Source organism: Mauremys mutica, chromosome 9 (assembly GCF_020497125.1).
Source record: "Mauremys mutica isolate MM-2020 ecotype Southern chromosome 9, ASM2049712v1, whole genome shotgun sequence".
NCBI classification, from domain to species: Eukaryota; Metazoa; Chordata; order Testudines; family Geoemydidae; genus Mauremys; species Mauremys mutica.
The window spans coordinates 91,475,000-91,502,624 of record NC_059080.1 but is presented as its reverse complement, the minus strand read 5'-3'; the positions used below and the strand labels follow the sequence as shown (position 1 = coordinate 91,502,624).

The 27,625-nt window shown below is 41.9% G+C and overlaps 1 protein-coding gene and 1 long non-coding RNA gene across 2 annotated transcripts in view; one reads left to right on the top strand and one right to left on the bottom strand.

The window, feature by feature from the left end:
* The window catches only part of NLGN1 (neuroligin 1), a 468,962-nt gene that overhangs the window by 61,870 nt on the left and 379,467 nt on the right, over positions 1-27,625 (bottom strand). The window lies entirely within an intron of this gene.
* On the top strand, positions 80-27,570 carry LOC123377964. The gene is made up of 3 exons (XR_006582400.1): positions 80-114; positions 2,974-3,081; positions 27,470-27,570. It is a non-coding gene; the product is annotated as an uncharacterized LOC123377964 (long non-coding RNA).

Sequence of the window (27,625 nt, the reverse complement as noted above, 5' to 3'; positions counted from 1 at the left end):
ATGCTGTATTCTTACAGTATATCATTAGAATGACACTGTGCTCTGTAACACATGATTACTGTGACACGTAAGAGGACAGCCTGGCTGTGTGAGTCCTGGAGACAGACCTATTTTGTAAGTTTAGTAATAAATATTTTTCCAAGGGGCATAGGCTGGGTAAGTCCAATATTTCAAGGGGTACCATGACTCCAGGAAGTGTTTCACTGCAGAAAGAAATTGTCCATTCAGAAGACCATTACACTTAAATACTCGATCACGCAGAGTACAAGGGAAAACAAGTAAAAAGAGGCTGTGCTCTGGGACTGCTTCCCAGGGAGTGTAGGCTGTACAAGGTGGTTGGCCAGACAGAAAGCAACTGGAAAGACAGGTTGGGAGGGGGAAAAAAAAGAGTAAAATCTTGGGAAGTGGGAGCCAAAGTTGTTGTTGTGGGGGCGGAGGGGGGGGCTGGGAAAGGCATAGATGTGGAGCCACTCTGTAGACATGGAAGGAAAACATTGTCAAAGTTTTTATGCGATCCCATTACTATTTCTTCTCAGCAATACACGTAGGACTGCCACCACAAGGCAGGCTAGTTCACAAGGCGGAAAAAACAGTAATATAGACTATGCTGAAATGTTAAAAGTACTGGCAATAACAAAAATGTTCAAACAGAGAATAAGATTGGTGATTTTGGAAATTACCATATTGTGATGACACAGAATGAGGACTGCAATTTCATGTGAGAGGAAAAAAAGCAGGAGCACATAAACTCTTAAAAAGCAAAAATCCTGTCCACACATAATCATTCTTTAGTAATTAGGCCTGAGGGAGCTGATTTGCACAAAACATGAGGTAAGTGGAATATTTTCTAAATAGTTTTGGAGGTGGGCCTGAGCCAAAACCGCAAATCTGAACTCCCCAGACTTGGAAAAAGGTCTGAATTTGATCCAAAGTAGCAAATACTAACTCTCTGAAAGTTTTCTGAGTCCCTCTAGTTTGCCTTTCACAAAGGACAACAGGGAAGTTTGGTATAGACCAAAGGATTTGAGAGATAAGAAAGATTTGGATGGCAATGGAATTCTTTGTCAACAAAAATATTCCTAGCTTTGTGACCTTTGTTATGCTTGCAAAATTTTGAGCAGCATGTAGTCCCCTTACTCCTGTATATGGGAATTCTGAGTTGTCCTGAAAGATCCTTTGACACTTGGATATTAAGCTTCTCTGCACCTGGGAATGCAAAGCAGATCAAAGGAACTTACTGAAAACTTTTAAAGCCAGAACTTCAGAGTTGGAGAGGGTGCCTGAATTCCAATCTCTTTCAACCAGGCCTTTACATATCTTGGCTCCTCTCCTGTGCATGTGAGCTACTAAAACCCTTAAGTGTGTGTGGGGCCAAATGAACTATTTATCCGATTCAGCTGTTATTTCAGAGCTTTCAACCTCCTGCCTACACAGCCTCAGAATCTGGATCTGGACCTTTATTTATAGCTATTATTCACCACAAATATTTTTTTTAAAGCGACTATTAATGAGAACAGGTTCAAGTTCTTCTTAGCAAACTATTCACAAGAGCAGGGCTAACCGAGCACCTGTCAGATTTTTATGAGTGCAAGGCTGTGTAGAAAATGAAACTTATTTCATAATGTAATTGGACAGTCTGCTAGAGAGTAGGGTTGCCAGGTGTCCGGTTTTTGACTAGAACACCCGGTCGAAAAGGGACCCTGGTGGCGGTGCTGACCAGGCCGTTAAAAGGCCAGACGGCAGCACAGTGGGGCTAAGGCAGGCTGCCTGCCTGCCATGGCTCTCTGTGGCTCCCAGAAGCAGCGGCATGTCCCAGCCAGGGGGCTCCACATGCTGCCCCCACCCCAAGCACTGCCTCTGCATTTCCTATTGGCTAGGAACCATAGCCAATGGGAGTTGCGGGGGCGGCACCTGCGGACGGGGCAGTGCGTGCCATGTGGAGCTGCCTGGCTGCACCTCCGCATAGGAGCCAGAGCAGGGACATGCCACCGCTTCTGGGAGCTGCTTGAGGTAAGCGCCACCCGGAGCCTGCAACCCGCACCCCCTTCCCCACCCCTGAGCCCCCTCCCACCCTCTGAACACCTTGATCCCAGCCTGATGCCACCTCCTGCACCGCAAACCCCTCATCCCCAGCCCAGAGCCCACACTCCCAGCCCAGAGCCCGTACCCCCTCCCACACCCTAATCCCCTGCCTCAGCCCAGAGCACCCTCCAATACTCCAAACCCCTTGGTTCTACCCCCCCCAGCTCAGAGCCCTCTTCTTCACCCCAAACTCCTCATCCCTGACCCCACCTCAGAGCCTGCACCCCCAGCTGGAACCCTCATCCCCTCCCGCATCCCAACCCCCTGATCCTGCCTGGTGAAAATGAGAGAGTGAGGGAGGGTGGGGAGAGCAAGTGACAGAAGAGGGGGATGAAGTGAGCAGGAGGCGGGGCCTTGGAGAAAGGGCGGGGTCTCAGAGGAAGGGCGGGGCAAGGGCATTCAGTTTCATGTAAGTAGAAAGTTGGCAACCCTACTAGAGAGGCACCAACTCACTTATTCTGTTATGTCAAATTTTTTCAAAGTGCCTACTTTTGAGTCCCTCAGATTCTGAGTGCCCAACTTGAGATGCCTAGTGCTGGATTTTCAAAGGTGCAGATCAGCAGCATCTCCAATTGACTTCAACTGGAATTGAAGTTGCTAAGGACTCTGAAAACCAGGCCCAAAGTCTCTCAAGGCTGACACTCAAAAGTTGAGGCAATCATGTATAGTGAACATCTCTGAAATTTGTGGCCATATTTCTCTGGTGGATGCTTTCCTCCAGTTCCTACGATGGAGGAATGACATTTTGAACATGAAAGCTAGTGTGAATTAATTGCTATCAAGTTCCCTTCTCTGAAGCACCTTTCTGCACAAATGTTGTGCTGGTTTCTGATTACAAGATGCCAACTTACCTGTTTCTTCATATGTACATAATATATATGCACCTTACAGGTTGGATCCTTGTAGAAGGTGGTAAAGAATAAAAGAAGGAAAACTCCAGCGGGAGAATGAGCAGGGAAGACTTTTCATTTTGGTATCACATCAGGCTATGGTCTCAAGGTAGGTGAAGGAATAAACCAATGAAGCCACTACTATGGTACTGTCATTTCCCATATGAGCAGCAAAAGCAGATGGACTCTCAATGGTTTAATTAAGGAGAAGTTCCAGAAAATATTGTTTAATAGAAAAGGAGAACAGAAATATGGAAAAAGAACATATTTCTGTTCTGTTCTGTTCATATATATATATATATATATATATATATATATATATATATATATATGTGAAGATGTGTATATTACCATCTCTCTTGGGATTGGCTGAAACAATCCTATCAGCTGTCTTGCAATTGTATAGTACTTGAAAATTCATATGTAAGGAAAAAAAGTTTCCCTTAGTCTCCACTGATTACTTTTTTGGGACTTCAGCCTTAATAATAAGCGATTTAGTCTCATCTCTAAATAGAGTGCTTGGTAGTGATAGAAAGTATTTGAAAAGGCAGCTAGAGCAGATGAGTTTTGAAACTCTCTCTCCACAGCATGAGAAACCCCATCTTCATGTTATTTGGGGCTGTTCAAAGGTAGAATATAGTTAAAGATGTAGTAGATCCCTACTGTGACACCACAACAACCTGCAGGGGGACTCACTGCAGTGATGAATAGAAACTTTATTATTATGAGCTCCTTTAACTATATATTTTCCCTCCTCCTGACAATATTTTCCCCACTACAGATCATTCTTGAGGAAGGCCAGAACATTGTTTTATTTTCCATTTAAGTTAACTCCTTTATTGCATTTGCAGCCCGTACTAATTTTGTGCTGTACATCACTTCACCCCAACTATTAACAGAATTTTAACACAGTGAAATTTAAGTGTTTTTTTGTTTTTTTGGTTTTTTTTGCATGGTTCAGTTATGGCCACTATTTTCAGAATTTTGCAATATATTGTTCTTAATTTACATAATTAGCACAATTCATATCCCCACAGATTAGCATCCAACATCTGTACAACCACAAGCATTGTATCCAGTCTCTTACATAATCCACTGGTGAACAAAAACATTGGTGTGATGTTCTGTCCCATCTAGTGGCACCGAGACCACTTAGAGAGAGAGAGAGATTAATGAGTCTACTCTACAGCTTTTGGCTTTTAGCTCATGCAGTAAAGAGAGGCTCATGCATTTAGCTCCAGAGCTACCAGGTTCAGTCCCGCCTGCTGATGACCGGCGTCTGTTGGTGTTACAAGTGGGGGCTCGTCTGGGATTTCAAGTGGGAAATGTCTGAAGCTCAGGACACGCTTCCTCAGCCAGGGGAAGTATGTAATCTACACACCTTCTGGGTACAGTGTTCTGTCCCATCTAGTGGTACTGAGACCGCTTAGAGAGAGAGATTAATAAGTCTTCTCTACAGCTTTAATTAAGAGCCATATGGCTTTTAGCTCATGCAGTAGAGACTCATGCATTTAGCTCCAGAGATCCCAGGTTTGATTCCGCCTGCCAATGACTGGGGTCTGTCAGCATTACATGTCATTACAGCATAAATCTGATATTGTGATTGCCTATGTCATCACTGCAAAGTGTCTACATGGTACATGCTGTTAAATCTGCAGATGAGTCCATACTTATTAGGCAACCATCAAACCTGAGACCACCCAAAGTATCACAATGTAATGAACAGTTCTACTCTACCTTTATGATCTTATCTACAGTTCCAATAAGCATATGAGATAAAGTTCAGTATCATGAGTGGTGGGTTAAGATAGGTTTCTTTGTCGAATAAATACTTTGCATACAATCAACTTCGAGTCATATTCTGCCATCCTTACTCATGTTGTGCTGTACTTTACTCCACAAAATGTACCTTAGTTACTTGCAAAGTAAGATAACTCCCTACCAGAAAAATGATAGCAGAATATGGACTTTATGTTAGGAAAACTGAAAGGTGACATGATTAAACACTAAAAGCCAGGAAATGCCACAGCTACAATTGCAAGTGTTTTAGAATGGAAACATTTATGCAGCCCTAATTTTAAAGGTGGTCTTTAGCTTCCCTTAACATTTACAAATACGGATAACAGAAGGTTTTAAATAACTTTTCTTAATCAAACTGGATTTTCTGTTTGTTTTTGATTTTTTTGCCCAGGTTGATCTGAATTTGAGGCCTACGTTTAAAAAGTGGCTTTATATTCGCCTGGTGGCTATTTATGCTAATTTTAAGTACTACAGTAGAACCTCAGAGTTACAGACACCAGAGCTATGAACTGACCAATCAACCACACACCCCATTTGGAAATGGAAGTACACAATCAGGCAGCTACACACACACACACACACACACACACACACACACACACACACAGCAAATACAAGATAGTGCTGGGTTAAATGTAAACTACTAAAAAAAAGGGAAAATTTAAAAAAAGATTTGACAAGGTAAAGATACTGTTTCTGTTCTTGTTTCATTTAAATTAGGATGGTTAAAAGCAGCATTTTTCTTCTGCCTAGTAAAGGCTCAAAGCTGTATTAAGTCAAAGTTCAGCTGTAAACTTTTGAAAGAACAACTATAATGTTCTGTTCAGAGTTACGAACATTTCCGAGTTACCAACAACCTCTATTCCCGAGGTGTTCATAACTCTGATGGCCATACTGTATGTAAATCACACAGCTGTAACAGTGAGTCTTCCTTATATTGCCTTATGAAAAGTTTGCAAGCATACTTGCACTATATATTGCTTACAAATGCCTTGCTGTCCTCCTGACAAACGATCTGTGGCAAATCGTTGTAATCATCTCTAGCAGCACTGCAGCTTAAGATTCAGACCATCAAATACTCTACCTAACATCTAGCCTCAAAATTCCAAATATTGCAGCCTAATAAAAATTTAAACAGTCTGAGATCCTCTCCTGGGATCAGCTGTCAAACATCTCTTGAAAGGAAGAGGCAAACAGCCTCCACCCTAGAGTATGAATGCCTTTGTCTTTGAAAAAAAAAGAAAAAGACACAGCAAGCGGTGTTTTTTTCACTGAAAAATATATTCAAGATATCCTTTTTGATATTAAGATGATAGATTTTTGATCTTTCTCAAAAAACTATGGCAGGGATAGTCATTCCAAACATTAAGATCCTGTTTATAAAGAAAAAAACAACAACCCATAGTTATCTTTTTTCTACTGTTTTTGTTGATCTTTCCAGTTGTGTTGCACAGAAAACCTTCCATCGACATCTGCTTGAAACCTAATCTGCCCTGCTGAGTAGCCATGTTTCGCAAGGCCCTGCCTGCCCCCAAGAAAGAACAAAGTTCATTTTAGTTCAATGGCATTTCAGATTTTGTTGTTTTCTTCTAATCAAACCTCATCACAGATATTTCATTCGTGTTTTGGTAAATCTTCTTGTCAGAGTATGCTGGGGAGGCTAAATCCCCAACAATCTCCTGTGGGAGGAGAACACTAATAGAATTAGAATATGTGCAGTTTAGACATGATTTGGTCCTTTTAAACCATGAATGAAGGACTCCTACCCTACATCTATCACTCCTCCAAATTCTACAACTTTAATTATGATTTTCTGTGTTATTTCCACATCAGCACTCTCTTTTAAAGAATATTTTAAGATAATGCTAATAACCTAGGTCCAAGTAATGCCAAATAAATCTACCCACTTTATTAAGCCTGTTAAAATTATTTTGAAAGTGAAATAAATTAAATGCAGTGTTGCTCTTTTAGTATCTGGAAGAGATGTACAGCTGGACTTGGTTTAATGAGAATTTATGAGAGACATACTAAAACCTCAGCTCTAAGCATTCCCAAATCTCAAAGAGGTGCACTACAACTTTCAAATGCCAACATATTGATCAATTAAGATCACATTCAGTGGTAAAATTATTGACTAATGCTCATCTGAAGTTTCAAACCAAAAGGAAACATACAGGGTTTCAAATGCACTAGAAAGATTCCATGGCCCAGATAGAAAGTAATATCTAGGAATAATCAATAATTTTTACTAAAGTTTGCAAACATTATTTATTTTCAGTATTAAGGGTAAAAGACATTCCTTCTGCTGCACTTTCAGATACTTTCATTACATAGTAATGCAGTCAGCGAATTCCTTCAGTTCCCTCCCGCAATGATGAGATTAGAAGGGACATTAAAAACTAAAGTCTACTCTACACAAACATTAAAGATCTCAGAGTATGTTCATAACAGTAAGGTTTACACTGTATTTGTAGCCAAAACTGTACCTTTTTGCAGCATGTTGTGTACCAGAGCTCTGGCCCAATGCACACTGAAATTAGGGGAAATACTCACATAAATTCCAAGGCAATTGGCTCAGGACCCAGTTAGTTCCTGTCCTCCACCCCAAACTTGGCAGTTACATTTAAGTGTTGCTGTATGTGTAGACAGTTGAAAATTAATGTAGGATCCTTTGGAATAAAATGTCCTATATAAATGTAAGGCACTTCAGTATTGGATATATAGGACAACATCAAGTTATTCAGCATTACTCAAACAGGGACCGTGGCCAATTTCACCATATATATTCACCCAGCCCTAAGGCAAAAGCATGGAGTTTGTTTCTTATACTTGGACAAAATCCACCAAATATAATGATCCTTGTAAATGTGTATGAAGCAGTAAGTATTTCTTCTGACGGCTGAGAATAGGTTTGGAATGAACACACATATATGCTCACAAGAAATGAAAGTTCACCTCTTGAAGATGACACCCTGTACAATAATCTTAAGTGACATCTGTGTGGAAATCTATTTTCTGACTCAGGCATAGTCTTGAGGCAGTTGGGCTTCCAACAGCTAAAGAGAGTCATCCAGAGCCCAGTTGCTGGTTTAAAAAGAAAAATATCCAAAATTTGTAATCATGGGTGTGCTATTGATAACAGTGATCCACATGGGCCAACAGTCACTGCTTCTAATGCATGGAGATGCAGAAGACAAGGTAGGAAAATTATATCATCATGAGCTCAGATGACAGCAGTAATATCTCCTGTAGCTAAAATGTAATATTTGGGTGACTTTATCTAAAGAATTGTTATTAGCAACACGGTGTGCATGGCACTTTATAGACACAGATCTGCTGGCACTAGCAATAGTTGCTGTAATGACACAGAAAAATGTGGTCAAAGAAAGACCATCTCAAGAGATATACTTGAGATGGTCCTTTACATACTGTGTCCTTTACATATTGAAGCATTCTGGATGTTAATGTGGCAAAAAACCATTTTTATTTTGAGGATCATAAAAAGATTAAATGTGTGTCTGGAAAAATGAACACAATGTACTTTTTCATAGCCAAAGAAGAAAGACTTTCTCCAAAACAAACCATCCTCCCTAGAACCCCCCCACCCCGATTTAACAAAGAAAAGAGATGGGCCGTGTGCTGTCCATTAAAAGTTAGGCTTTTCCAGTGGAAGTGAATCCTAGAGTCTATGGCCTCCAATAAAAATGAATGGGCATCAGCCCCTTGAAGTTGGTAACTAGGGTTTGTTAGGACAAACACTGCACATGATCTTAACTGCTGAGGTGGCATATGGAAAGGAAGATGGTCTCTCAAACAGGATTCCAGCAGTGCAATTGCATGTGGCATAGCAACAGAACAGTTTAGTTTACTTGGTGATTGCCTGTTCTGTTCATTCCCTCTGGGGCACCTGGCACTGGCCGCTGCCAGAAGACAGGATACTGGGCTAGATGGACCTTTGGTCTGACCCAGTATGGCCGTTCTTATGTTCTTAGGTTGTAAGTGACTTAAAGGCATAGCCCTGTATCACAGATGCGTAGGAAAAACTCCGGCTGATCAGACAGAATTCCTCCTGGGCTCCCAAGGAGGAGTGCCTGCTGCAGTGGAGTTCCCCCACGCGCCCCAGACGCAGCATGCACTCCCTACTGCGCCCAGCTCACTCCATGGGCTCTGAGCCCTTATTCCAACCTCTGCCCCCTTGAGTAGCCTTGCATGGAGCAACTGCTCCTCATCCCAGCCATGTGACAGCCCCTTGTACAGGGTGTGATGGGGGAAGCTGAAAGGCTTCTTGTGCCCTCTCTTTCTACTGATCTACTCATGCAGACAACCCCAACCACAGTCTGTCACTACCTGTTGCCCACAGCTCTGCAGCACTGCAGTAGGTCTACACTATTCAACTTTTGCCTGAATTACGAATGGGCAATTTGATACAAACTTGTTTTATTTTTCAGTTGAGGTTACTCACAGCAAGGCCTAATTTCATATGCATTTAGGATGTAAATTGCAGTAATAATCTGTGATATATAAAGTTTTCTAGGATAATTGTGTACATATTTGCCAGAGGGAGGTAAGCCATGCACTGGAGGACAGACTAATTCTGTGGTTCAAAAGCTAACCAGTACTAAATTGACTGATGTATACAGGGGGAACTTTTGCTAAAGGTTTGAAATTAGTGTCTATGAAAATCATACTGGATTTCTTTTATACATTGAAAACTGAAATGATTACTGCCAAATACTAACTCTCTCTGTGACTAGTGGAGGCCTGCCATTTATGGGTTATTATTCACTTTCACCCATTTCTGAAGGTAGTGGCAGAAGGTGAGACGTAAATTGTGCATCCTTTCATTACATAAGGACACTGTCTTTTTTTTTTAATATAACTTGCCAAAATTTAAAAGAATATATACTAATGAATGATGCTTTTCCAAAAGCACTTTGCATTTTTGTAGAACAGAGGACAATTGCTAGAAAGGGCAAAAAATCCCTTCTCTAATAGCTGGATTGATAAATAGTGTGGTTTTCTTCCACCAAACCCTGTGTTATCGCCACTCCATTAAATAATAAAGTATTGTTCTTCTTAGTAATTTGAGGTAGTATCATTCAAAAATCCTCCAGGGAATGTCACATTTTTTTGGATACAATCATTCTACTGCTAAATCTCTCATGAGCTGTGGTTGACTGGAGTATGACAATTTATTATGCTACTGTGATGCAAAGGAAGGGTTGGGAAGAATTCCAATGCTATAGCGCTTACTTCAATATCTAGTATGTGACTTATGGCGTATCTCAGTGCTAGATTAATGAAAAACAGAAAAATTGTAGTTATCTTTACGTTAAAGTGACAAAGTTACCGTTGAAGTTGCAACATATGCTTCGCATTGAATATATCAGATTGTTAAAGGTATGTTTAGCGTGATATCTTACATGGGAACATTTATTGAAGAGTTTGTATGAACTCTGAAGATTTGAACACATGGAAAATATTTATAACATAATCTACCTTTATATCATTTCTCATTTGTATACTTTAAGGCCCCAATCCTGAAAAGCACTTAAATGTGTTTCATTTCAAGTTCAGAGCTTTGCTAGCTCAGAGCCTAAATATTTAGTATTATTTTTAGTTGCATCATTCCTTGTTATACATAACTGTCAGTTTTAGATTAGCTAAAAAACCCTTAATTTGAGAATAACCAGATTTTTCTATTAATTTTTTTTAACATGGGGTCAAGGCAAAGTTTAGGAGCTCATGACAGGGCCGCCGGGGGGGGGCAAGTGGGCAATCTGCCCCAGGCCCCAGGCCCCGCAGGGGCCCCCACAAGAGTTTTTGGGGCCCCTGGAGCAGGGTCCTTCACTTGCTCCGGGGGCCCCGGAAAACTCTTGCGGGCGTGGGCCCCTGGAGCTTCTTCCGCTCCGGGTCTTCGGTGGGGGGGTCCTTCCGACCCAGGGTGGAAGGATCCCCCACCGCCAAATTACTGCCGAATTGGGACCCGCCGCCGAAGCGCTGGGTCTTCAACGGTAATTTGGCGGCGGGGGACCCCCACCGCAGGTCTTCGGGGCACTTCGGCGGTGGGTCCTGGAGTGGAAGGACCCCCCTGCTGCCGAATTACTGCCGAAGAGGGGGCCCCCCGCCGCTGAAGACCCCAGGCCCCCTGAATCCTCTGGGCAGCCCTGGCTCATGCCCAGAGCTCCACACCTGTCTGCCTCACTGTTCATTGAAACTGTATACGTTTTCTCTCTTTCTTCATCTCCATAATTAATCAAATTCACTGGCATCACTATAGGCAAATTCTTCCCCATCTTACTCCAGCTAAACTACCTTCCAAGTCAACTGGCATTATATCTTAGGGTATGGCTACACTTGCGAGTTGCAGCGCTGGTGGAGGCTTTCCAGCGCTGCAATTAGTAAGTGTCCACACCTGCAGGGCACATCCAGCGCTGCAACTCCCTGGCTGCAGCGCTGGCCGTACACCTGGCTCAGCATGGGGAATAAGGATTGCAGCGCTGGTGCTGCAGCGCTGGTCATCAAGTGTGGCCACACACCAGCGCTGTTATTGGCCTCCAGGGTATAAGGATGTATCCCAGAATGCTTTTAACTAAATTACTCCCTTTGTTTTGTTATGCAGCCTCTCTTTGTTTTGTTGTGAACTCCCGTCTGGAGCTGCTTATCTAAACAAACACAGCTCCTGTTTGCTGTGATCAATCTGTATCCTCCTCCCTGCGTGATTCACAGGGGTTGAGTGTTTGCTTTTTGCTTGACCAGCAGCGAGAAAGGGGGCAGCTGCTTATCTGGTCTGCAGGCTTTTGCAGTTAAAGAATAAGGGGTTGGGTTTTGTTGTCAACTCGGAGCTCCGGGGAGCTGCTTCAAACACAGCTCCTGTTTGCTGTCATCAATCTGTAACTACTGTCAACAATGAAATGAGATAACCCCCTGCCTGTCTCATTCACAGGGGTTGAGTGTTTGCTTTGCTTGAGAGAAACGGGGGGAGGGGGCAGAGGGGGAAAAGGGAGTATGTTGGATGCAGGCTGTTTGCAGTTAACAGTAAGGGGGTGGGAAAATTTTCTGATTTTGCACAGTGTCGGTTCCAAAAATCCACTCTCTCTCTCCCCCCCGGTCCCTGTCACACTGCACCACACCCCCCTCTTTTGAAAAGCACGTTGCTGCCACTTGAATGCTGGGATAGCTGCCCATAATTCATCACTCCCAACAGCGCTGCAAATGCTGCAAATATGGCCACACTGCAGCGCTGGTAGCTGTGAGTGTGGCCACACACCAGCGCTGGCCCTGCACAGCTGGACGACCGGCGCTGCAACTACCAGCGCTGCAGATTTGTAAGTGTAGCCATACCCTCTGTAGGTTAAATTCCAAAGCTGCTATGAATACCGATTAAATAATGTTATTAGCTTAATCTCATTATTTTTATTTATTTACAGCGTAGGTAACATTTAGAGCCCAAATCAGCAAACTAACACCTCTGTTCTTCTGGGACCCCCTCAGTGGGGCTCTCAATGGATGTGCAGAACTGCCAGCATAGAGAAGTTTGAAGGATTGAAATTTATGGTTTTCAGTGAGTTATAAATAACAATGAAAGCAAAGGAAAAAATGTACCTATACTTCTCTCTCATCTTGTACCTCAAGTTAGGAAAACTCATTTATTTTCACTTGCGAATGTCTTGAAGAATGTAACAATGCCACTTATTAATGGCCTGAAAAATAATCTGATGTGTCAAGTGATTTCCTCCACCCCACCCATAACTTTCTTAATAGCAAAATTCATTGTAGCCTTGCTTCAATGGAAAAAGTAAAGCATTTTGTTAGGAGCACTAGAAAAAACAAATAAGTGATGCATAACCCATCACATAAAAAACAAACAAACAGAACGCTTCAGTAATGTCTATTTTCTCCCCTCACTCACTTCAATGATATCAGTAGGTCTTCATGAACATAACTGAGGCCAGAATTTGACCTACTAAGGTTAAGCCTCTCACTTCCAGATGCTGGGACTGGACAACAAGAGGTGGAGCACTAGATGCTTGCCCAGTTCTGGTCTTTTCCTTTCAAGTATCTGGCATCAGCCACTGTCAGAAGACAGGATACTGGGCTAGATGGACCATTGGTCTGACCCAGTATGGCTGTTCTTATGGTTAACTTATCTTGTCTGGATATTTTTGCACAAATTTCAACATCATAGATAATTAATTCTAGGTTCTGAATGCTGGATAACACCACATTTCAGAAATTAGGAGGGGAAGAAGTTAACCTCTTGTCAATATCATATTGAGTAATTCAATAGTACTGGAAAATCCCTAGGGTGGAGAGGAATAAACAATTCATGAAGAACTGATAAATTACATTTCAGCTTCTGTTTATTGCAAAACTAGATAATGATCAAATATTTACCTCTATTGAATAAAGATGGTCTATTGGTCTTAGAATGCAGAGCAATCCCTAAGAGCTTTTAATCCATATTTATTCCTTACAAATAAAGTTAGGGTTTTTAAGTAATCACAGACACAACAAACAGATGAGAGGATACCAGACAAGGTCAAAGAGGAAATCTGGTGGCTTGAAGCAAAATGGGTTTGTCCTTAATTCTTTCATAGTTTTGACAAAAAGATAACTTGACTGATAGCCAGGGAAGGGAAAGTTTTTTAAAGACCCATTCTTAGATTTAGATTACACTACAAAAGCACAATTCAAAATATCTTCAGGGAAGGAGAGGACTATTTAGAAGTATTCTTAACAATAGATGGCTACTGAGTGAAGCAGTGCAGTAGTCTAGGAGACTTCTAAGATCACAGTTCAATAGAAAGCCCTTAACAAAAAGGGTTTAACTTGCTGGAGTCAGTCCCTACAGCAAAGCAGTTCTGATAGCAAAGCCACCAAACAGAATTCAGCATGACACTCCTGGTACTAATATACAAGGCCCTAATGACTTGGCTATTTCAGAGACCATCTCACTACCCACAATAGCTGCAACCCCAAGGATGATGGCGCCAGGTGCTGCAGGCATACTCAGTAACAGGATTTTGGCTGTGAAAAATCCTTTCCAGGAAGAAAGGACTGAGCCCAACCCTGCAGCACTCAAATAAAAATGCAAAATCCACCTATTTGCTAAAGCATTCCTGTCAGTCATATCTTCTTCCAGAACGCCACAACTTGTTAGGGATGAGAAAACATAGGAAAGGGAGAAAAAATTAAGGAGAAAGGTGAGAGGGAGAAAAAAAATAATTTTGGCCCCTTTGAGATTTGCAGAGATAAGAGCAGCCTAATTATTCCTGTTGTAATTCACAGGTTTTAAGGCCAGAAAGGAGTATTAGAGGGGCGAGCAAACTTTTTGGCCGGAGGGCCACATCGGGTTTCGTAAATTGTATGGAGGGCCGGTTAGGGGGTGGTCTCTCAAACTGGATTTCTGCAGTGCAATTGCATGTAGCATAGCAACAAAACAGTTTAGGTTTTCTTGGTGATTGCCTGTTCTGTTCATTCCCTCTGGGGCACCTGGCATTGGCTGCTGTCGGAAGACAGGATACTGGGCTAGATGGACCTCTGAGCGGAGTGGAGCTGGCGGTGGGACCGAAGCTGGGCAGGGGGGTGGAGCAGTGGGTGGAGTGGAGCTGTGTCTGAGGCTGGGTGTGGTGGGGGGTGGAGCAGGGCTGCCACACGTTCCTCCACGCTCCCTTAGGGGAACATGCCCCACAGTTTGGGGACCACTGCCTTGCGGGTTAAAGACTTGTACTGTACTGTGAAATGTTTTCTGAATCAGAACTAGTGGTCAGAAATACCTGTATTGGTGAAAGAAGAGTTGGGAAGCCAGTGTTAGAATCGGATACCCTTGTTTATACAGAGCAGAACCTTCTTCCACGAATGATCTCACTGCAATGCTTTCTCAACCCAACTCTCCAATAATCCTGACTAGTAATTCTGATTTAGAAAACATTTAAGACTGTACCGCTCCCACACCACTGCCTTACCACAGATCACCTTCCACAGCCAAAGCAAGCATAGACACAATTAAGGGATTCCTTTCTTAACCCAATAGAATGCTCCAGGCTAGAATATGAATATTCTTAATGACCCCGTCGATGAACATACTATGCCCCGATGAAGCTTTGGAAATAGACAAACTGCTTTTAAAGGGCACCGCTATTAAGAGATCACATCAGTTCACTGAATGAGTTTTGAAATACTTTTTAAAGATTCATTTTGAATGTATTTATTTTTTATTAATCGGCACTAGCATTCCATCTTGGCAGGACAGGCTTTTCAGATCTGTAAAGGTTTTCAAACATGAAAATCACCTGCTGTGTTTATATTACTTACTAATTTCCTTTCATCTCACACACTTGACTATGATGGGACCTACCAACCCCACACTGGGCTTGAATGGGTTAATGAGAGCCTGGGGGTGCAATCAGCCTCACAGCACTACACCTGCAGTCAGAGACAAACCTGGAGGGAGGAGTTAAAAGGGATGCTGAACCTGCCTCAGTTAGGCTCTGCTCAGGCAGGAGAGCAGATCTCTGGCCCTCACTCAGTGACAGAAGCCTGGCTGGAGTCAGGGAGCTGGGGTGGACTGCTGGCAGATGTACCTTCCTTTGGGAAGCTGTCTATAACAGGGATCCCAAAGCAGTTGGGAAGGAGTGATGGGGGGAGTCCATCCAGGATTCTGAGCACTGGCAGGGCCTGCAGGGGGCAGGAACGTTCCAGCAGACTCAGGAAGTGCCCTGCTGGGGGAGTAGAGAAAACTCTCCTGCAGCAGAACCAGCTGGGTGGCTGAAAGTGCTGAGACACCCTGCAGCGAGCCTGGGGAAGAAAGCAGGGCTGATAAACTGAGAGCCCATGACAGGGAACGGTATGAAGTGGTTCAGGGACGCAGCAAAGGGTCTGAAGTCAGGTCTGGATTATGTATTCATGGGTTCCTGGGCCAGACTCCACTGGAAAGGGAGGGCCTGGGTTCCCCCACCAGCCCACCGAAAGGGTGGAGCAGAACCATCCCCCTGGTCCCAAGAAGGAAAAGGACTATTGACTTCCCCAATGCCAGGCATAAGGACTAGTGAGTCTGGACTCATACCTAAGGTCCAATGTGAAATTGATGGGCTATTATTTGTTGGACGATTGGTACCCTAGAAGGGACGGGACTACATGTGATCTGATCAGAAGACAAAATTGCGAGAAGCAGCAGACACGCTACAGGGCCAGACTGGCTGTCAGTGGGGGGCCGCTAACGGAGAAGACCTTGCTATGCCACACCCGGTCACTAAGGGGCATGCAGCTGGTGAATCACATACTTACATTGACAACTGTACCTTCTAAGAGTTTCACAAATCAGATGCCTGTCATCATCACCTACCACAGTTAAACTGCACTGTGAACTATGAAGCAAACTGTTCTGTAAACTGCAAAGAATGAAAAGTAACCTGGCCATGTTGCAAAACATGCCAATTTTGCCTTGGATAGATTCAAACGGTTCCCTTGTTATTTATTTAATTAACTTCCTTTTACTTTCTATACCCCAAGAATACCTGGAATACTGCAGATATTGAGGTAAAGTTATTTAAAGAGTTGTCAAAGGTATTGGTTTCCAATTGCTTTATGAATTACTGGTATTTCACACAACTCTTGCGGACTATCAGAAGAGAGCTGGATCATCACAGTGTGCTGTTTCCAGTTGCTGCTTCAGGCATCCGGGCGCCGTAGAATCAGGTGGAAACAAGATGGTGCCAGCCCAGCTGTCTATGTACAGCGCTGCTGCTGCTGCTGTTGAAAGAGGAGAGGAAAGAGAACCTGCCCTTTAGGGCTAGAGCCACAAGGGGGAGAGAAATATGTAGTGGAGAAGGAAAGAATGAAAGGCATCTGGGCAGCATGTTCAAATAAAATGGCAGCTGGGCATTACATCCAGGGAAACAAAAGAGAAGGGAATCATGTAGAGGGAGACGGCAACCAGACAGCAGTGAAGCATGTGCACACATACAGTGGAAGAGGACAAGAAATGGGCCATAAGCCAGACAAAACATTTGCAGAACAACCTAGGGGAGGGAGAGGAACAGAACAGATGGGGGAGAGAGAGAGATGAGATGAAAAGCAAAAGCTGAAGTGTGGTTAACTGTTTTCAAAAAGGCCAAAACACTTATTACATTGAAGTACATAGACAATAACAACCCCACATATGATGTCCTGCCATCTAGTCAGTGGCCGGTCTCTAGGTTGGACTGCATTATTTTCTTTGGCATCCAATCAACTGTGTATCTGCGGCAGTGTCCCCACCATCATAATTTTTTTAATTACAGCCAATCCTGTGCCCAGATTTCATATCCTACTCTCCTAACTTCATTTGTCTTAAAATCATCCCACTTTACATCTGCCCTCTTTCAAAGGACTCTCATCTTTACCGGCTCTAGCCTTCTGATGTCTTTTACTTCATTCAGCTTCCAGACAATAGAGTAATACTATTTGTACACTGGTTTGCTACATTTTCACTTTGATGGCACATGTAATGCCAAGCCAAATAATTAGAGAATAAAAATTATGATGAAAGTAATCGTCAACAGATGAAGTCCAATTTTAGAGGATGTAGTACACGAGAAAGAATGTGGCTTCAGACCAGGCTGAAGTTGCATTGATCAGATATTCATGATCACAGAGTGATGGGGATTAAAGATATTTACTGTTTTCATAGACTTTACAAAGGCATTTGATTCAGTTTGGTGGGAAGAATTATGGAAAGCAGCAACAATCAAAGGAAATTCCAGCTAACATAACTGCAATTATAAAAGCTACAAATGAAGACTCCTGCAGTGCCATTAAGAATTGGTGAAAAATTAAGCAACTGGTTCAAGTCAAAGTTTGGTGTAAGACAAGGGGGCATAGAATCACCTTAGCTTATCATGTTCTTAAAACTGGACATAAAGACTATTAGATGAGTTGGAGGGTATGGAATTGGATGATACACAGTTAAGCTCCTTAGTTTAGGCAGATGCTGTCGTATAACTGGAAGACATGTTTGAATTAATGATGACATTCTTCTTTACTTTGGAAATGTGTGCAGTTGACTTGGACTTACAATAAATGCTAAGAAGACAAAGTGGTTGTACTTTGGAAAAGGGACAATAAAGAAAGTTTTGAAATGCAGCAGTAGTGAAGTTGTAGAACAAGTAGAATCTATGAAATTTAATCAAGGATGAGATTAAAAGATGTGCCTAAATCACAAGTGCTGCACAGAAAATTACAGCCAGATTAAAAACAAAACAAAATAACAAGAAAAACCCTACATTAACTAGCATTTAATAATAGCCAAAAGAATCAGACACACATTTTCCAAAAGTACAAGCACCTTCACTTAACACCAAGTTTCGGACCTTGAAGAAGACAATTAGTGTTTCACCAGACTCATGTTAGCAAAAGTGTAAGTAACCATGTCTTTGCCTTGAAAGAAGTACAGAACTTTTCAGACAGAATGTCTAGTATTGCTAAAATAAGTGTTAGGGACATTAAGAAACCTCAGTTATGTGGGATGAGAAGAACTGTAACTGATATAATGACATTTAGGGAAATTATGTGGACTGTGTAAGAATTTGAACAGAACATTAAATTGCCCTTTCATAATGAAAATGAATAACCAAATCTTTAAGACACATTAAGCTGTGTAAAACTATTTAAAGCAGCAGTGTGTCCAGAAGTGACTCAGGTTGTGCTCACCATGATTCAAAGAATTGTTTGTGGCTTACATCTCTCCCTGAGATATCCCTGGGTTACTTATTTCCTTGCTCTATTAAAGACTGCTAAAAATGAATAAGTTAAGGTCAGAGCCTGATGAGCAGAGGAGTTGGTGTGCTGCTCAGAGGTGAAGAGAAATTTTCTTTGATTTTTATTCTGTGCTTCCAGTTTTAATTTGATTTGATAGCCTGCTGCCCTATGACTTGCAGGGAGTGTTTTCTCTGTGAAGAAGTCACATCTGAAAATTAAAGGAAAAATCAAAGTTTCTGTATATTGAGCTTCACAGCCTCCCTGACTATGCAGCATTGCCATCTTGCCCAGCTGCTGAGGAGCAGACTCCTGCAGCAATCTTTATCCAGGAGAGCTTTTCTAGGAGCTTTTTTCAATTGTTCTATTCAAATACCAATCAAGTACAAGCATCAGTGACAACAGGAAGAACAAATAAGAGACTGAAAACCGCTTGAATTCCACTGAAGTTAAAATGCAGATGTTCACATGCAAAAACATAAGAGAATATATCAAAAATGCTATATAGTTGCAGACTATTACTAAGAGATGCATCAAGACACCCCAACACACTTAACATTTACATGGTGGAAGGCCTAGTGTGTGTTAAATCATATGACTAAACTACCTCTCTAATCTGCTGTAAGGGCTCACCGACCAACAACCCTTCTAAACAAACAAGCGAACATCCCTTACCCTCTGTGCCAGGAATTAAGTACAGCACTGGCACTCAGCAATGCTCCTCATCCTCTTATTCTACTGCCCAGTGTATGTAGCAACCTGCCATTAACCTGCAACGATCACCTGCCACACTACTAATTCTGTTACAGACAGAAAACACTAGGTAAGCCATATATACTGAATTATCCTACCTCCAAATCTACTCCCATGACAAAAACTGTATGTCCATGCTTGGATTCCCCATTTTTACCAATGCAGGACGGTCAATGACCTTATCAGCCAGGTTCCCTAGGTGGAAGGCTGTATTGCATTCTTGATAAACAAGTCATGGAAATCTTCAGTTCCTAGAATCCGGAGGAGCAGAGAAGGTCCTGTTGTTGGCAGAGCCATTACACTCCAACTTCATGTAAAGGTTTATTGCTTGTTATGAAACTGAATGAGTTGACTGTAGTTATAATAGTGTTTGAGGCTCTCTCCCCCTACATTTACATAGGGATGGAAAAGGCATTGTGTGTGTTGATCTTTAGGGGCCCATTTCTGCCAGTCTTACAATAGAACTAATTGCAGAATAAGTCCCTATGTTACCAGATGGTCAAAACAGGGATAGGACTCTGAACGTGAAGAGGAAACCTTTTGTTCTGCCAAGAACCTGAGGCTGATTCCAGTGTGGGGAAAGGAAGGAAACTGAGTACTGTAAAATACCAATGGAGACCAATTCTGCTGTCATACCAATTTGATCTTGGTGTAACTCAGTGGTGCTCAGAGCAAAATGAGGTCCAACGTTGGTCAGATGTATGTGTGACAGTTCCTGGGGTGCCCAGGAAGGGAGTTAGCTTGTTACCCCTTGCCTCTAGGGAATCTTGGCTGTAGTGGCTGGCTGTTAGCTCCCAAACCCTAACACCACCAGCCTGTCAGGTCAGCCACTAAGGCACTCTCTGCCATGCCATGCCATGCTATGCCAGCCCTGTTTTTGCCTTGCAGGTTAACAAGAAGTGCACCCCAGTCCATTAGTTCTCTTGAAGCATTCTGCTGTGACATCCAGCTCCTAACTCACCAAAATCCTAGATCCTCTGTTGCCAAAGAAACAGTTTACCCCAATTTATCAGTTTTAACTTAAATTACTGCTCCTGTATAACACACAGCACTTGTGAGCACTTATAATAAAACAGAAAGTTTATTTAAGACTAGAGATTCCACTAGACCAAAGAGAGATGGAAACAAATGGTTACAATTTTAAACAAAAATCACAAAGCCTGAACTAGGCCCATGCGTATTTCCTATCTAATAAAGTAGGTTGTTCCCCAGAGTTCAGTCTGCTGCAGAGCTGGCTGGCCTCCCAGGAGCAAGGTCTTTCTCCACCCTTTCATATGAGGTCTTTTGTCTTGATTCACAGACAGGGAAATCCCCTGTCTGTTAGGCTTTGTCTACACTAGCACTTTTTTGTTGGCAAAACATTTGTCAATCAGGGGTGTGAAAAAAACACCCCATCTGACATAAGTTTCACAGACAAAAGCGCCAGTGTGGATAGTAGTATGTCGCAGGGAGAGCATCTCCCGCCAACATAGCTACCATCGGTTGTTGGGGGTGGTTTAATTATGTCGCTGGTAGCACTCTCTCCTGCTGGCATGGAGCGGCTGTGCCACTGTAAGGTCCATAGTGTAGACATAGCCTTAATGTTCCTTTTTACCTCCAAGTGGTTTCGATTGATTGCAGTTATTTTTGATGGTTTTCCTGAAGAACAGCTCTGTGTAGCTTGAAAGCTTGTCTCTTTCCCAAACAGAAGTTGATCCAATAAAAGATATTTCCTCACCCACCTTGTCTCTCTAATATTCCAGGACCAACATAGCTACAACAACAAAGCAAACAATAGGATTGTCCATTGACTGTTCCGGGTTAGAGCAAAGATATACAATTGAAGAATATATTGCATAATTGGCTAGCAAGGGAGGGTGAATGGGTCATCACTGAGACCTACGATTCTCTGGTAACTAAGGCCATGTCTACACTACCACTTATGTGGGAAAAACATATCATTCAGGGGTGTGAAAAAACACCCCCCTCAGCAACGTAAGTTTAGCCAGCATAAGTGGTAGTGTGCATAGTGCTACCTCAGCGGGAGAGCTCTCTCCCGTCGGCATAGAGCAACTACATAAGAGATTTGTAAAATTTGAATCAGTACAGCTGTGCCACTGTAAGCTCTCTAGTGTAGACATAATCTAACTTTTACTCCAAGATCATAAGTGCATCATTTTCAATATAGTTACATTATTCCTAAGATATTACCCATACACGCACCTTGTAATGATTATGAGTATTGAAAAATTACAAGCTTTCCACAGAGACCTCCGATCATGGACCAATATCATGAAAGTGGTGTACTGGGTGTGGAGAGTTTGTCAGGTCTGAGATAAGAATTGCTGGTTAAGAACAGTGAACCTTTTTGCCATTTGGTACCAATGTGCCTCTGTGCCACAGTACAGCAATCTATAAATGATATCAAATATAATAAGCCTTCTTCCATCTCTCTGTGTGTTAAATTGGAGAGGGTTCAGAGAATAGCCATGAAAACTATTAAAAGATTAGAAAAACATGTCTTATAATAATAGATTCAGGGAGCTCAATCTGTTTACCTTACCAGAGAAGGTTTAAGGGTGGCTTGATTATAGTCTATAAATATCTGCATAGGGAACTGATATTTTAGAATGGGCAGAGAAAGGTATAACATGACTCAATTACCGGAAGTTAGGCAAATTTAGACTGGAAGGAAGGGATATATTTTTAAATAGCGAGGGTATTAACCAATGGAACAATCTACCAAGGGTTGCAGTGGATTTTCCATTACTGACAATTTTTAAACCAAGATTTGACGTTTTATAAAAAAATCTGCTCCAGGAATTATTTGAGGGAAGTGCTATCGCCTGTGTAATACAGACTAGACTTTCTGGTCTTGGAATCTATGAAAATGTTCATCTAATCAAACTCTAGAAGCTTTTCTTACTAAAACTGAATACTATACCATGTGTAGATTGTAGGGTTCGTAATGTCACACATAGTAGTTCTCTTCAGTGTGTATGTGCTTTATTTTGTTATTTATGTTGTAGCCCAGCGGGCTAGCCTGCTTGCTTGCTTTATTATATCCTATTACTAAAGCATTCTGGCAGTAACGCAAGGACCCTACAGGCACATCCTATATGATGAGCTAAAGCAAGTTAGCCGATTTATATTTGTGACCTTTAACACAGATAGGTAATGATGAGCTGAGGCAGGTTAGCACACACACGTTTGTGTCCTTTGGCATAGATAAGTGGCTGCCAACTGCTCTCCATAAATGTAAATTTATAAATGTAACAGGTACACCACAAAGAACCTGAAAATAACCACCAGCAAACTGGTTCAGGCCAGAAATAACACGTGAGAATGAGCTAATTGTCATTAATATGTATGAATGTACCAGCCTATACAGTGAGCATACCCTGAGATTATGTGGGTGAGGAAATTAAGTTTAGATGTGGAGGGTGGGCACATAGAGCTCAGGCGCCATAAAAGGGGGGAAACCGCCATGTTTGTTTAGCTAGTTTGAGGCAGGTTTTAAGTTAGTTTCTCTTAGGTCTTTCTATAGCTTTCTAGCTCTCTAGCTTTCCTTAAGTTCGTCATCTTCCACTCAAGGATTGAAGAAATCTTCGTCATCTTCCACTCAAGGATTGAGGAAACTGGATCTTTGGACTCTTTTGGCATGCCAGAGGCGAGGCTGGTCCTTTGTCTGTTACCCCTAGGCTATCAAGGAAGGGGGTGAGTATATTAATCTAGGAAGTTTTAGAGTAAATACCACCACACATACCTCTAGAACAATATTTCCTTTTTAATGCTGCTTGATTACTTTTTCATTTGATTACTGTTCCATTTATCTCAACAAAAGTATTCAAGGCTGTATTTTTTTTTGCTCTCAGCATGGGTGTCCTTGTCATACGTCCTGAGGGTCCTTGCAAAACTCAGTGTAGTCTGATTCTGGGACAAGAACCTTATCTTCTTATCGGATTAATTGGCGAGTCTCTAACCCAGAGGTGGGCAAAGTATGGGCCGTGGGCCATGCCCAGCCCGCGCGACCCTCCTGCCCAGCCCCTAGGCACCCGGCCAAAGAGGCTACTCCCCGTCCCCTCCCCAGCTGTTCCCCTTCCCCCGCAGCCTCAGCTTGCCCGCTGCCGGCGCAATGCTCTGGGCGGTGGAGCTGCGAGCTCCTGGGGCAGCATAGCTGCAGAGCCGCGGCCTGACCCGGTGCGCTGTGCTGTGCGGTGGTGTGGCTGGCTCCAGCCGGGCGGCGCGGCTGCCTGTCCTTGGAAACTCGATGCAGCCCTCAGGCCAAAGAGTTTGCCCACCTCTGCTCTAACTCACATTATATAAATGATAATATGAATCCCCTAAAATCAGGCAACACTGTGAATGTATATATAAACCATTTACTATACATCGTTGTTTTCCCCATATGGATTTTTGACTTATCTGTTGTACTACACATCTGCACCTGCACTTTTACTGAAAATAGGGTAAATGTGTCCACACAAGCGAGATAAGCAACTGGAGAAGCAAATCAATGACATCTTCCGGATAAAAAGCTTACACTGCTGTCCTTCAAAGCAATACATACAATAGGCTGTATTAAGTAAACTGCCAAATGCAAGTATTGCTTAATTGATTCTCATCATATCATAAAACACAGTTTTGATTACCTCTGCCCCAGTGCATTTAGATTCCTTTCTATGCAAAAATTTCTGAAGGCCATTTCTGTACGAATGGCCAGTTTTTCATGTGGAAAGAAAGCTGAGCCTCTGTTTTATTGAATAAAATGGGCTCATTTCATGATTCATTATGCTTCTTTTTGTCCTCCTGTATAAGCCAAGTCCTCTGTTCCACAGCAGGAAGGGATGCACAATGGGGGCGGTGCACAGCCATAAAATGAATGCTGCAAATTCTCACACACTAAAAGGTATTTTCTTTTCTTTTTTTTTAAAGAACATTTTGCAAAAAGGTGCTGTCTTCATTTTAGATCTAATTTTTCATTCTACACAAATGCATTTTTCTTTGTACTTAAACAAAATGACAGATGTTCATAAAAATGACATTAAGGATTGCTTTTGGCACTTCTCTTCCTATGTTCTCATTTATTACTGTTCTGTAATAGAGTGATGTTATTCTTCTGAAATAGGGATTCTAAAAATTGCCAGGTGTTTGATATGTGATTATTCCCTCTATATGCAAAACAATTCTACTCAGTAAAGCATGTAAGTTTGATTTTAAACACATGCTTATGTGCTTTGCGGGATGGGGAAAGAGTGTTCAGCATGTAGAACTGAGACTTTAAGGAAAAGGGAACTGGGATTTCGAGGTCCTGTTCTTGACTCTTTCACTGAATAGCTTTGCATCCTTGGACAAATTACTTAGGCCAAAATTGCAAATGTGGGTTGAGAAAAGTTAATGATCTAAATCCATATTTAGTAAAGGTGGTCAGAAAACAGATTTTTTGTTCTGGAGGAAATTCTGACTTTCAAATTTATTTTGATTCTGAATCAGAATGAAAAGTCACAACTTCAATATTTCTGACAGATTCAAAATGTCAAATTCTTTTCAGAAACATCAAATATTTTCATTTTGATAATGCCAAAACATTTCATTTTGAGAAGAAAATGTTTTGTTTTGACACTGTCAAAATATTATAGTACACATTATATAACAACATATGTAAATATAATAAATATTTCACTGTGTCTAAACAAAATGGTTCAAACCTGAGTGAAGTCTAGGTATGTGCACTGAACATCATTAGTAACCAGGCTGAGGAAGGTATTTGTCAAAGAAATCTTCATAAACCTAACAACCTTTTTAAAAATTATTTTTCTTCTCCCATCTGTGAAATTCTGTCAGACTTTCCCGTTTCACCAAAGGCATCCCACAATGCATCATTATTTGCCCATACTAACACCATGGATTGCAGATGAAGGAAAAAAATAATTATAAAGGGTAGTTTAAAAATGTATTTCTGAACGCCTGCTACAGACCGGTTACATAAGGACATTCAGAAGTAAAATCTGGGTTTAACTGAGCTTTCAGTTTTTGTGTCGGTTCACCTTTCACATCAAGGAGGAAATTATTAGCAACTGAATTAGTTGGCTGCCAAGAGAGAAGAACTCATATACAGCCACTCCCAAGCAGCATGATATAATAAACTCTGATGCATAACCGCAAATGTCTGTCAGTTGCCAATTTTCTGCTCTTCAAGAAAAGGTTAACAAAATATCAGGAAGATAGCTTTTAAGCAATAAATGAATTAAATTGCAGTAGGCAGCATTGCTGAGTCTGCCCCATGTAAAATATTTCTAAAATAGTATATCGTGGCAATGTATGGACACAGGAAGAATGATCCAGATTGGATTACAAAAAGCTTGATCAGAAAGCCATAATCCACAGTATTTTTAGTCACACAAAACCTGGAAAACCACAAAACCTTATAATTCAGCAGAAAGAAGCCCCAAACATATCTGTGGTGCAGGTGAGAATTGCAGTAGCCCCAAAGGTGCATAGCTGGTCCATATGTGTCCCTTCACCCCTGTGTTGCATTCCTCCAACATATCAGGACCTACAGACCACAGCCGTCAGCCATGTAATTATATCTGGGCCTTGATACAGGCCTTTACTCTTTTCCCTTAGTCTTAGTGATGGGTCCCAGATGCAAAAATTGGGATCCACAGTTTATTTACCCAAAGTTCAGGAGTGTTTTGTGACAGGGATTTATCTCAGGCCAAATTTCTACTCAATATAATTTAGGGTCCAGTGCTGCTCTCATTGAGGTCAATGGAAGTTTTGTCATTTAATTAAATAGCACTGGGCCATGAAGAATGGTTTCCACATTTTCTCTGACATCTTTTATTTTATCCTCCATACCATATGGTACCTTTTCTGAAGATGCCAGTTCAGTTAGATTGTAGAACTACTCCTTCTTCACCATCTAAAGATTTCTGTTGTTGCTATTAAGCTAAGCAACACACATTTGGCTTTTGTTCATTAATGCCTGGTAATACTGAGTAATCTGACAGGATACATAGAGTTGAAGAAACAAAAGCATTCTCTTATAATTTTAAGGCTGTCAACTTATCAAGGGTAACTGATGAAATGTTGTCCTTGTCTCTATTTTATGAGCATTAATGATCATCCATATGAAGAAAGACACAATACAGCTGAGTTACATTGCTTTGGGAGGTCTATCCCTATACGACTTAAGAACAGTCACTGTGAAAATTGAAGGGCAAATTTAGCACACAATGGTCATGGGGATACTACAAATTGTGTTTCCTCTCTTCTCTGAAGAGGTTATTATGGAATGAGATTGAGGAAATGTCATCAGAGAGGTTAAAAAAAAGAATTTTCTCCCTCTAGATTGAAAACAATTTAAGATCAAAGGAACCTATTAGCTTTTCATTATTTCATCACAAAGTTTTTTTCTTCCACTTTTTTACATGCTTTAGAGTACATGCTCATCACAATTTCAGAACTGTGGGCACCAACTTTTGAGAAAAAAATATTTTTCACTAATGCAGTCACTAATGTGGGGGTGAAACAGTGGTATTAATTCTTGAACCAGCTCAAACTTAGGCTGGGCTCAAGGATTTATATGATTTTATACATTTGGATGGAAGCAGCTCTTGCAGCTGGGAAATTGGCAAAACACAATGGAACACTCTTTTCTTCGCCTCTCACTGTTCCACCAACTCACCATTGCTATCTGTGGCAGAGAGGGTCGGTAACCATATCCAGCCTCTGCTTCTTGGGACTAGTGACCCCTCTCAAGGTCCCTTCCAGTCCTACGATTCTATGATTCATAGGTCTTCAATGAACATTCCCCTATTTTGTGGGTCACTGCCCCTCCCACAAACCTCCAGTGTCTTTTGGGCACATCAGGACCCTCCATCTCTTGCTACAGCAACTCTGATCTAAGCCAAAGCAGCTGACAGTGTCACACCTCACATCCTCAGAGATTCCCGAGCAATTACACAATAGCATGCCCCCCTCTCCCAGGAATAACTTTTGTATCATGTGATAGTTGAACACCTGACCTTTCCCTAACTAATATGCTACCATGGATCTCCAAGGGGCATTACTTGCCCTTGAAGCCTGCGGTAGAGGCAGAGTTTCCCATTTTAGGTGCCTTATGGGGGTTTCAGGCCACCTTCTGTCCCTCAGAACATCTCTGGGATTTGCAGGGAAAACGGGTGTTGGCCTTACCTTGCACCTCCCTTCACTCTCACACACAGAAATTGCAAAGTGAAGCCAGCTGGAGTCTGCCTGAAGATGAAGGCAGGAGGCCACCAAGCTGAAGAGGAGTAGGAGGTAAGAAGAAGTCACTGGATCCCTCCGAAGACTGGATCCCTCCGAAGGACTTGCTGGGGCACGGGATGTTGACTTGAGGT